The sequence below is a fragment of the Octopus bimaculoides genome, chromosome 1 (genome assembly GCF_001194135.2).
Source record: "Octopus bimaculoides isolate UCB-OBI-ISO-001 chromosome 1, ASM119413v2, whole genome shotgun sequence".
NCBI lineage: Eukaryota > Metazoa > Mollusca > Cephalopoda > Octopoda > Octopodidae > Octopus > Octopus bimaculoides.
The window spans coordinates 174,301,741-174,302,202 of record NC_068981.1 but is presented as its reverse complement, the minus strand read 5'-3'; positions in this window follow the sequence as shown (position 1 = coordinate 174,302,202).

The following is a 462-nucleotide window of genomic DNA, read 5'->3' as shown; positions in this document are numbered from 1 at the left end:
TATATATATATATATATATTGATTTTTCTCCTCTGGAATGTATCTACTCAAGGTTTCGTTCCGATACTTATCTTTTTGTCGTCATTTTAGGTATTTTATTCTCTTGTGTGAAATGTGTCACATGGCTGACATAATAGTATACCATGTAAGTTCATTTAATTAAATATATTTATCGATTTACCTTTAACACATACACATATTACACGTTGAAGGAAACGCGCATGAAACACTAAACAGATATTTCCATGCTTATATAGAATTGAGTATGATTTTATGACTGTGTATGCGATAGTATTATGCATGTAGTTGCATATGTATATACATATGTGTGTGTGCGTGTGCACGTGTACGTGTGTTTTTTGTGTCTGTGTGTATGCGTGTATGTGTGTATCAAATCACATAATATTTATGTATAGTCATATATATATATGTATATATATATATATATATATATATATATAT